The sequence below is a fragment of the Hevea brasiliensis genome, chromosome 6, assembly GCF_030052815.1.
Source record: "Hevea brasiliensis isolate MT/VB/25A 57/8 chromosome 6, ASM3005281v1, whole genome shotgun sequence".
NCBI lineage: Eukaryota > Viridiplantae > Streptophyta > Magnoliopsida > Malpighiales > Euphorbiaceae > Hevea > Hevea brasiliensis.
This window is the reverse complement of record NC_079498.1, coordinates 104761999-104774445: the sequence shown is the minus strand read 5'-3', so window position 1 is coordinate 104774445 and position 12447 is coordinate 104761999.

The following is a 12447-nucleotide window of genomic DNA, read 5'->3' as shown; positions in this document are numbered from 1 at the left end:
ATATTTGATTATAATTATATATAATTATTATAGGAGTGAATTAAACTGTATAATTAATATTGTATATTATTATTTAAGTGCATGGACACTGGACGTAATCATTTGAAAATAGCAAAGAATTGAAAGAACTATATTGAAAACAACAAATTAATACTCAAATAAATATGAAATGCACCTCAAGGTGCATATGCTAATAAATTAATATTATTAGCACATTAACAAAACAGCACTGCAATTTTATATGAAATGCACCTCAAGGTGCATATGCTAATAAATTAATATTAATAGTACATTACCAACACAGCACTATAATTTTAAGGAGAGAACTCAGGTTGGTCATTGGAAAAGACATTATTAAGAGAGACAATCATAAACCTAAAAGGAATTAGTCTTTTGTGTATCATAAAATGGATATAGAGATATCTTATTATAAAAAAATATTAATAATGCATTAAAAGAATTACATTAAAAAATTCGAAGGCCATCAAAGTACGAGATGGAGGAAAGCTTGTCAGGAGCAACTTTAATCCAATTACAAGAAAGAGAACCTCTCAAACAGCTTCTTTAGATAGGGGGAGGAAACCATTACCTTTCCAGTAAAACCATCAGCTGATCTGCCCAAGTGAACTCGAACTACAACAGCTACTGCAGCACAGGTTTTGTCCTTCTAAGTAATATCAGAGTTGAACAATTATATATTTAATAGCAATAAATAAAAAAGTTTGAGAGTAATGAAATACAATTTTCAACTTTATAGAAAGAAAACACACAAAAAATGATTTTTCTCTGTTTGGTACTTTTGTTTAGGTGGAAAATGCAATGTTTGTATGTGAATAAAAAAAAGTAGAGGGCACGTGATGCTTCTCTAGTGGAACTTCACAGCTAGCCCATGGCTAGACTTTCACCAACATAAATGATAGCCTACCTGATTACTCTCTCTGCAGTTTTTCTGAGTTCATCAAATCTTTTACTAATCTTGATTTCAAACGTAAATAAACTCCATTTTTTGTTCACTGATAGATATTTGATAGTTAAGATTAAAGCTAGCATCCATTGCAGAACCATTTATATTTGTTTTCAAAGAATTATAAGTTTTCTCTATGTTCAGATTGAGAGCTTTATCTTAACCTATCCAAGGAAATCAAATTAGAAACAGAACTGATTCAAACAATGAACTGTAAAAATTCTAAAACATCATAGAATAATTCTTCATTAAAGGACTTGTGCAAGTGTGTGTAGGAACTCCCACAAGCTAATAATAGGAATATCACTCGCTTAATTCTGCTGTCCATTTCTTGAGTAAAAGCCTTCTTGTTTGTGCTTTAATGGAAGAGACCAAGGAAGCTTGTCAGTTCTGACATGTGCTAATCGAACTCATACCACAGTCTATAATTCACGTAGGACGAAGATGATATAAATGTAGCAATCTCCGTCCTATTCCACATGAATATTGTCACCTTTGTTTGGAGAACTCCCATATCTGCTACATGTTAGTATTAATCAAATGTCCAAACAAATATCTATGAATAAAAATTAAAATTTAGAACGTTAATTAGACTAAACTCTGTGGTTCAAGATTAGGTGGCATGGCAACTCTTCATGAAGGGACTTGTAACTCAGTCAGACCACCCAGTTCTCTTGGCAGCTTACCTTGGAGAAGGTCAAGCCCATTCAATTGAGCTCCTCCCGAAGCTCAGGAAGATCTACTTGATATTAAAATTTCAGCACAATTTTCACCAAAACAACGCCTAGAATTCAAATCAATGCAATAAAATCTTAGTGAGTTAATTTCTAATTTAAGAAGCTACACCCCTCCATTAATTGTTACAAAAACGACAATCATTTATGTGTTGTTAGATTTGAACTCGAGTTACTTCATCCTCTGTCTCGGCCTTTCTATGTTGCATAAGCATGATTTCATCTAGGACAGGTGAGTATGCAAAATTACTGCATTCATATACATTCCATTGCTCAGGGTTTCACTCCTCTGCTCTTTTCAAGATGGGATCGATTTGGATCACAGAAAAACTATAAAATGATCATCATCATTAATTATTCAATTCCTTCGATTAACATTTATATAAATAATTTATTAACAAATCATATATTTTAATTGAGTCATTCTAAACTAAAAGTTTGACATTGTCACTACCTTTAAGTGTAATTGAATTGAAATTAAATTTTTAAATCTAATTATTATTTGTATTATATGCGATGGATTATCTAAAGTTTTATCTTTTCTTTTGTAAATTAACTCTAAAATTTTAGTTATTTTTATTAGAATATAAATCTACATGGGTTTAACTCATTGTGATATTACTTATCATATTTTTTGAGTCTCAAATTGTGACATGCTCTGATACCATACAAAATTATCTTTGATCCAAAAATTGCTAAAATTATCAACAAAATTGGGTTTAGCTCCTCCTGTATGTATGTATATGATCAAAGTGGGATTTCAACAAAGAGTAATAATAGAAAGTTAAAAAACTTAGTTATGTTAAATCAAAACTCAAGCACTAATATTGTTTTCTTTTACACATTTACTTGTACACCCTCGCTAACTTTAGTAACTTGCTATTGGAGCATTTCATTACTCACCACGCATATTAGCGTAGTTATTAAAACCGAACCAAATTAGTTGAATGAACAAGTGAATTAAATTTTAGGCTCTATTTATTTAATAAAAAATATTTTTTAAAAAAATATTTTTTTATACCTTTCAATATTTGAGACATTCAGAAAAATTAATCAACGAAAAATATTTTCTTAATTAAATGAAAAAATAACTCATTTTTAAAGAAAATAACTTTTATTTTTCAAAAGAAAAAGTCAATAGAAAATTATTTTTCATTTTCTAAATTTTGATAATCTTATTAAAATGTAAATGTATTTATATATACATGAAATAAATACATATTATTAATTTAATATTACAATCAAATAACAAAAAATATTTTCGTGAAAAATATTTTTCATATACAAAATATTTTTAATGAAATAAATAGAGCCTTAATTTAATTTAGTGTATAATTAAATTAAATAAAAAAGTAATTTGATATGAAATGGTTGACTCGACAATTGAACCGGTATGAATCGATTAACCCAATCAATTCAACTCATCAATAAGAGACTTTTTTTTAGTGTGGACAAAGGGAATTAAACTCAAAATTTCATAAAATTTCTTTAAAATGAAAATTAATTGAGCCTAGTATTTACATGCTTATCATTTCAAAATATACCTATTATTATTATTCCATAATAATATAATAAATTTTTTAAAATAATATGCCATTTTTAACATATACCTAATATTTCATAAACATTAAGAAATTTTTTTATACATTTTATTACTCGAATATTTTTATATAAAATTTAAAAATATTATTAAAGTTTATGTAAATATAATTTAATAAATATTAATTTTTTTAAATAATTAAAATTTAATTAGTTATATTTATTTATTTATTTATTTATAAGAATAAGTATTATAATTAATTAATTTTTAATTAATTTATATATATATTTAATTAATTTTTTAATAAAAATTATCCAACCACTAATTAAATTAGTGCTCATCAACCCGATTATTACATTAATCAACCTCCAAATCAAATTTAATTATTAGCATTCAACGCGTACACACTCTTAACGCCTCTCTCAAGTCTCAATCCCATACAAATAAGAGAGCCCAATGGTCTATGCGGCCGACTTTAGACGTGTAAAATACTCTCTTAAGTCGACGACTTGGGTCTATGGGCTCGAAATTTCAGAGGTGACCAGATTTAGCTTGTGAGAATTTTCAAGGGCTTGGCTGTCCCCGGAAAAACTGTAACTTCAACATTCCTTCTAGAGGTTGTAAGTTGGTGATCACATCTTTATGTTTTTCATCATTTCAATCTATGAGATTACTTTTTGAATAAACTCATTCATTGATATCAGGTACTGAAAGTAGTTCCAAGACAGGAAATTGTCCTAAAGAAGCTGAACATTCTAGAGCTACCTTTCTGTTATATATACATCTGGTCTCAAAATTTAGTCAGCTTGTATTTGATTTGGCCTTCCTCAGGTACATGATCCTCTTTCACCTCTATTTGCTTAACAATAAAGTCTTCAATTGCTTTTAACAATGGAACGCGTTCTTCAGTTTTACAATAACTTTGATCCAAGTCATGTTTCATGGGATGATGGGTTGCAATAGCACCCTTAAATCACACATGTAGATTTTGTTTGGTAATATTAACTATTTACTATTTTAATAATAGTTAATAATTAACTGTTTATATAATAATTTTAAAATAGAAATATTTTATTATAATAGTTGTTTAAAATCTTTTTCACCTTAGTCTAAAAACTCCCTTAATCTCAATCCCTAAATGTTAAGAGGAAAGTTAGAAAGTTAGAGTAATTTTTCATGAATATTCTTTCAATTTTTACATACTAATATAAATATAAATATTGTATTATCAAATAGTATAGAATCAAAGAAACGGGTAGTATTTTGAGTAAGGCCAAAATATTAAATGCTCTTGTTGTCGAACATGGCCATAAACTCATTCATTAATTCTTGATATTTAGTTTTGAAAGTAGTTTTGGTGAAATTTCTTTGCATGTCTTGTTGCAAGTGTGTTGAAAGATCATCTTTATTTACGTGTTATATTATCGGTCTCTAATTTATAAGGAATACAGAACGTATAAAACTAGATGTGAGATTGGTGAAATTGTTCTAACTAGTTCCCAAATTTTCAAGCTCCATCAACCTATAAGATTCTACAGCTGCCGTTATGTTCTTCTTTTGGTACAGAGGATTCTTAGGCTCAAGGTCACTTTGGTATTTGTTGTGCACTGTGAAAGCGTTTAAACTGCAAAGAAATAAAACAAACACATAAAACATTAATATTTACGTGGTTCACTTTCTTAATATAGGGCTACATCCACGGGCATACCATCATCAACTATAATCAAATAAATAATCATCAATTATAAGCTAAAAATTATACTACCCAATTAATCCAATTACACCCAAGAGAACCTTTACATAAAACTATTTATAGTAAACATATTAGTTAGTCATTTTAGTTTCCTCTAAACATAACTCAATATATTTACTATTACAACTGCTACATTACAAAGGGTGTCTTCAACTGCATGGGTAAGACCTTTCTCACAAATGGATAAGAATCATTTCCTCTTGAATTCTATATCCTTTTTTCACCTTAGGTCGAAGCCCCTTTCCCTTTGTAACGATACAAGTCAGGAGCCGTTACTGACGCTAGGGATTGAGTCAACTTAAGATTGTTGGAACTAGTAGTAATCTTTAAACCTGTAAACATATTTTTAACACCTGTACTAACAACACTCAAACGAATAAAAAATCATTACACTTTAATCTTTTCATCCATATATACACTTCTTTAACATAAAAATGGTTCATAATTTGAACCTTAATATACATAAGTACTAAAGCATAATGGTTCAACATATATACTCCCAAAAGAGTTAACATAAACATAAACATCATTAATCATACTTAAAATGTTACCTAACTCTAATTTTTTATAATTACCAGAACAGTACTATCCATTTACATTTTACATGTCCATCTACACTTACATCATACATAGAGAAAGTGTTAAAGCTACCCCTGAGACTCTCTCTTCAAAGAACTCTTCTAATCCTGCAAACTTGTATTTGGGAGTTAGGAGAAAGGGGTAAGCTTGTACAAACTTAGTAAGTAAACTAACCAATATACTTTAAATTTATCATTCATTTCATACATATGCAATGCAACATTCAAATGAGTTTTCACATCATAAACATTTCACGTAGATGGACTTGTCATCAGTGACTCCCCGAATCTAATGTGCCAACCTCATACAGAGGCTCTTCAGGACTTTGACTTAGCTTATATATCTAATGTGTCCAGCTTATATAAAGGCTCCTCAGAACTTTCACTTAAAATATGATATGTGTCATGCACTAGGGGCATCATAAAGATCTCCCCTTGGATTTTTTTTATAGATCCATAACATACATAATATAACGTAGTCATAACAATGGGGAAGTCAGTGGGTCATTCATCATCCATCAATGTACCAACAATAAATATGCAAATATACAATATATTCATGCTCTAGATACATATATCCTAGATAAATATGACATGATGCATCAGAATAATCAGAAATTAAATTTAAAAAGTTTACATTTATTAAGGTTAGAATTACTCACCTCTTGTAGTCTATCAATCTCCTATCTTGAACGGTAGCTATCATCGAATCCTTAACCTTCCAAGTCCCTCAAGCCCAATCCTATAAAATCAGACCCCAAAGAGTTATTCAAGGTTTTAACAACTTATACACATATTAAACATATTATTTTAGGTCCTTAGGAATCATGAAACTATGTTTTAGAATCTTAGAAAAGAAGAGAGAAAAAAATCAAGCAGAGCCTACTTCGGCTGCCGAAGTCCTGGACTTCAAATGGCCTTTTAGTCTAGTGCGGACTATAGCTGCCGAACTTGAAAACTTTATAGATTTTTTGAGAAATTTCATGCTTCGCTGCCGAACCTGTAGATTCAAACTCTCTAAAAGCCTTAAACTCATTCCAAAGTTGCAAAACATAAATAAAACACATATACACATCTCCAGAGCCTAAAACAACTTGAAATCATACTTAATTCTCACATACATTAACCAAAAATTCAAATCTTAGATTTTCTCCCAAACCCAACATAACATATATAAGGATTCCCTCAAATCCATCAAGGGGAATTAACCATTTGAGGCCCATAATACTTAAACATGCCTAAACTAACACTAAAAATGCAATGCCTAAACTAACACTAAAAACATGCAATTTCAACATACATCACAAAACCCTAACCCTAATATGCATAAAATTTTCAAATCTCATCTTAAAAACAACTTTACATAAAATTGGAGTTATAAAAAAACCTAATTTCTCATTAACATACTTGGATTTATCTATTAGATCAAGAAAAAAAGAAAGTTACCTCTCTTGGAGCTTGAAGGTAAGAGAATCAGAGCCCTAAAGTTTAAATCTACTCTCCCAAACTTTTAAATGGAAGAATCTACTTCTATATTTTGAAAAAACCCAAGGAAATCTCTTCGAATAGGCCCTTGTGTGCTACAATAGTTGTAACGCCCTCACTTTAGATAGTCCGTGCATTCTACTATTTCGGTGACTAATGTCTATCCGGACAGTCAGAATGTCTGGAACTACACTTCAACTAGAGTGAGGAGGCATAAATTGACTGAATAAAGATTAATAAAAATCAAGGAAAAATAAAACAAGTAAAGTGCAACTCGGTTAAAGGAGTCGGGGGCACAACGATGGGTGACCTTATCGGGAAGCGACTGCAGTTGCCAATCTCAGAATCGTAGGGAAACCATGTGAGACAAATAATAGGATTAAATTGAAGGCTTTAAGAAGTTTAAAAGACAATAAAAATGCCAGGAAAATTTAATTAATTAGTATAGACAAATATAAACCGATAAACTCAATAAGGGGCATTTTGGTCATTTTAACCCTAGAGTTAAATTTTGACCTAAATGTCAGTTAAAATAAGAGAGATTAAAATATATAAAATAAATTAAAATCATGAAATTATGTATAGGAAAATGAAGAAAAAGAAAAGGAAAAAGAAAGAATTGAAAATATAAATACTAATTAAATTATGACATCATAAATAAAGTGTTAACCAATGGGAACTTAACAAACACATTAAGGGATAAGAAGAGGAGTTAAAATAAGACAAGTTTGACTAAGTAAATCATTTTCTTCACCTCCTTCTTCCTCTTGTCATCCACCATGGTCATGGTGCTCTCTCCCTTTGTAAGCTTTTGAGCTTGAAATTTTCCCCTTTCTCACCATAATTTTCCTAAGTCCTTTCATTAAAAACTTACTCTACACCATTAGCAAGACTTTGGCTACCAAGAAATTGAAGGATTTTAAAGTTTCTACCAGAGCAAGAAGTGGTCATTAAGAGGTTAGTGCCTAAACATGTTTCTTCCTTCTTTAACTAGCTTAGGCATGCTAATTCAAGTGTAAATTTCAAGAAATTAAAAGAAAACTTGGAGTGTGTAGTAACTTGATTTTCAATAGCCATTATTAAGAGAGACAATCATAAACCTGAAAGGAATTAGTCTTCTGTGTATCATAAAATGGATATAGAGATATCTTATTATAAAAAAATATTAATAATGCATTAAAAGAATTACATTAAAAAATTCGAAGGCCATCCAAGTACGAGATGGAGGAAAGCTTGTCAGGAGCAACTTTAATCCAATTACAAGAAAGAGAACCTTTCAAACAGCTTCTTTAGATAGGGGGAGGAAACCATTACCTTTCCAGTAAAACCATCAGCTGATCTGCCCAAGTGAACTCGAACTACAACAGCTACTGCAGCACAGGTTTTTTCCTTCTAAGTAATATCAGAGTTGAACAAATATATATTTAATAGCAATAAATAAAAAAGTTTGAGAGTAATGAAATACAATTTTCAACTTTATAGAAAGAAAACACACAAAAAATGATTTTTCTCTGTTTGGTACTTTTGTTTAGGTGGAAAATGCAATTGTTTGTATGTGAATAAAAAAAGTAGAGGGCACGTGATGCTTCTCTAGTGGAACTTCACAGCTAGCCCATGGCTAGACTTTCACCAACATAAATGATAGCCTACCTGATTACTCTCTCTGCATTTTTTCTGAGTTCATCAAATCTTTTACTAATCTTGATTTCAAACGTAAATAAACTCCATTTTTTGTTCACTGATAGATATTTGATAGTTAAGATTAAAGCTAGCATCCATTGCAGAACCATTTATATTTGTTTTCAAAGAATTATAAGTTTTCTCTATGTTCAGATTGAGAGCTTTATCTTAACCTATCCAAGGAAATCAAATTAGAAACAGAACTGATTCAAACAATGAACTGTAAAAATTCTAAAACATCATAGAATAATTCTTCATTAAAGGACTTGTGCAAGTGTGTGTAGGAACTCCCACAAGCTAACAATAGGAATATCACTTGCTTAATTCTGCTGTCCATTTATTGAGTAAAAGCCTTCTTGTTTGTGCTTTAATGGAAGAGACCAAGGAAGCTTGTCAATTCTGACATGTGCTAATCGAACTCATACCACAGTCTATAATTCACGTAGGACGAAGATGATATAAATGTAGCAATCTCCGTCCTATTCCACATGAATATTGTCACCTTTGTTTGGAGAACTCCCATATCTGCTGCATGTTAGTATTAATCAAATGTCCAAACAAATATCTATGAATAAAAATTAAAATTTAGAACGTTAATTAGACTAAACTCTGTGGTTCAAGATTAGGTGGCATGGCAACTCTTCATGAAGGGACTTGTAACTCAGTCAGACCACCCAGTTCTCTTGGTAGCTTATCTTGGAGAAGGTCAAGCCCATTCAATTGAGCTCCTCTCGAAGCTCAGGAAGATCTACTTGATATTAAAATTTCAGCACAATTTTCACCAAAACAACGCACAGAATTCAAATCAATGCAATAAAATCTTAGTGAGTTAATTTCTAATTTAAGAAGCTACACCCCTCCATTAATTGTTACAAAAACGACAATCATTTATGTGTTGTTAGATTTGAACTCGAGTTACTTCATCCTCTGTCTCGGCCTTTCTATGTTGCATAAGCAGGATTTCATCTAGGACAGGTGGGTATGCAAAATTACTGCATTCATATACATTCCATTGCTCAGGGTTTCACTCCTCTGCTCTTTTCATGATGGGATCGATTTGGATCACAGAAAAACTATAAAATGGTTATCATCATTAATTATTTAATTCCTTCAATTAATACTTATGTAAATAATTTATTAACAAATCATGTATTTTAATTGAGTCGTTCTAAACTAAAATTTTGATTTTGTCACTGCCTTTAAGTGTAGTTGAATTGGAATTAAATTTTTAAATTTGATTGTTATTTGTATCATATGCGATGGATTATCTAAAGTTTTGTCTCTTTTTTCGTGAATTAACTCTAAAATTTTAGTTATTTTTACTAGAATATAAATCTACATGAGTTTAACTCATTGTGATATTACTTATCATATTTTTTGAGTCTCAAATTGTGGCATGCTCTGATACCATAAAAAATTATCTCTGATACCATACAAAATTATCTTTGATCCAAAAAGCGTTAAAATTATCAACAAAATTGGGTTTAGCTCCTCCTGTATGTATGTATATGATCAAAGTGGGATTTCAACAAAGAGTAATAATAGAAAGTTCAAAAACTTAGTTATGTTGAATCAAAACTCAAGCACTAATATTGTTTTCTTTTACACATTTATGTGTACACCCTCACTAACTTCAGTAACTTGCTATTGGAGCAGTTCATCACTCACCACGCATATTAGCGTAGTTATTAAAACCGAACCAAATTAGTTGAATGAACAAGTGAATTAAATTTTAGGCTCCATTTGTAACAACTCAGAAAAAAAAAAAATTATTGATTGATTTGAGGTTGGCGTGTGACAGTGGAAAAGCCACTGTCACTGCCAACCTTTAAATAAAAAAAAAAAAATTTTGAAATTTGGAAACAGACCCATGCAAACCCCCCCCCCCCTCACCCCCACGCACTCTCTCCCTTTCACCCTCTCTTTCTCTTCCTTTCTTCATTTTTTCGGCCGGCAAAGGACACCACTGTTGGCGATGAAGACCGGTGAGTCTCCAGCATGCTCCGGTGAGCCTCTACGGCAGCAAGCAAGGCGGCAAAGGGCGGCAATGGAGGCTAGTTTCAATGAGAGAGGGAGGTGGACGCATGTGCGAGGCTGCCACTTTCGAGCTTCGTTTCGACGTCATCTGGTGGTTGTTTCCGACGAGGCTGGGCTCGTTCAACTCCCGGCACAGCAAGCTTCAAGAACCAACCAGCCTCGCCTCCAACGGTGGCCGGAGGGAGAAGATCCGGTGAGGGAAAATTGGAAGAAAAACATATGGGTTTCGAGCTTTCCGACCACTTTTCCGGCGATCCGACAGTCGGATTGGAAATCCGAGGCCACCGATGGACTCAAGACGATGAGATCTTCTGGATAGGACTGGTCCCGCTCCGATCGGACACCGTTTGAAAAAGGCGATAATCGGACGGTCCAGATCGCTTGGTGAGATTTTTGAACTTTTTCTATTTCTAAAATTTAAAAATAATTTTATGATAATTATTAACAAAATTTGGACTTAATTTAGGTGCGATTGGATAGAGGATAGCTCACCGGCGTCGGGACTGCATTTTCAGCCAGATCTGGCTGCCCGACGGCCAATCTCAGAACGTGATCAATATTACAGTCAATCATAGCATTTTCAGACGTTCTGGACGCGTTCCAGGTGTCAGAATTGGCATAGGTAAACCCGAACTCCAAGTTGCTCATTTTCGGCTAATATCGATTTAGAATAAAATTCACAAAATATTCGTGGATTATCGAAAAATTATAATTCCTTTTGCAATAGTCATATAATATTATTAGGGACTGCGGGGCGAAATTTTAGAATTTTTGGAGCTTGTTTGAGTGGATTTTTTCAAAATGTCAATTATAGGGACTAAAACGTAAATTTTAAGATTTTGAGTATTGTCTGATTTGGAGGGCCCAGGAGGGGCCATGTGATATTGATGAGATGTGATTGTGGAAATTGAGAATTTAGAAGTGTTATTTGAGCCTTTTTGCAGGTTGGGTAGGTCCCAGGTATAGGGGAAATTCTGTCGGATTTCCGGCATGAATTATGCTGTCTATTACCTCTTTAGAGTTTTATCTTAACTTAGTACTAATAAATTTATAATTTAATTATTAGGTGATCAAGGTCAGCTATTTTCTGCATCCAGCAGCCACAATAGTCATCGGTGTACAGTGAGTAAAATATTAATTTTAATTGTAATTTCGATATTATTATATGTTCAAGCATGCCCATGCATCACTTATATGCATATATTTATGTAGTTAAACTCTAGGCACGATTTATGTTGCATTCATAACTGTTAAAGTGCCATGGATGTTGTTGTGGTAATTTGGAGCAGTGTGCGTGCGTTGGCGTGCGTGTGATGTGGTGTGGACTATGGATAGGACGGGTAGTCACGGCTTGAGTTCTTCGCTGGGACCCGATCCTTCGGGGGGTAGTCACGGCTTGAGTTCTTCGCTGGGACCCCCGATTTGGTTTATTAAGCGAAAGTCCGGCTTGAGTTCTTCGCTGGCACCAGGTTGGATTTAAGAGAGCTGTATAGGGGATCAGCTCCCATATATTATGATTGATATTACAGGGTGTGTGAGTGCTCCAAATTACCTTTTTGATATTATGATGTGAAAATGTTGTTGATGTTGCATTTCACTCTACAGGGTGCATTAGTTTTAGATAGTTATAGAGATTATGGTTAAAATTGATATTTTACTCTCTGAGTTGAACGCTC